A 260-nucleotide genomic window follows, 5' to 3' on the forward strand; every position below is an offset into this window, starting at 1 on the left:
GCTTTTAAGATGACGGAATAACTGGCATTGGGTGTTAATTCCCACTTTATCTTAGAGCTGGTTCTGCAGGTGGTTACACTTACACTCGAGGTTTTACGTGATGTGAAAGTAATTTTTACACTATGACCCGAAGGCAGAGTAAAATAAGGGTGTACTGTACTGATATATGTGGCTAAAATTCTCGTAGTTCAGGATAAAATTGGCTTCTTCTGTGTCCATATTCGCGGAAATAACACGAGCGAAGATCGGGAGGTACATGG

The sequence above is a fragment of the Penaeus monodon genome, chromosome 19 (genome assembly GCF_015228065.2).
Source record: "Penaeus monodon isolate SGIC_2016 chromosome 19, NSTDA_Pmon_1, whole genome shotgun sequence".
Lineage (NCBI taxonomy): Eukaryota > Metazoa > Arthropoda > Malacostraca > Decapoda > Penaeidae > Penaeus > Penaeus monodon.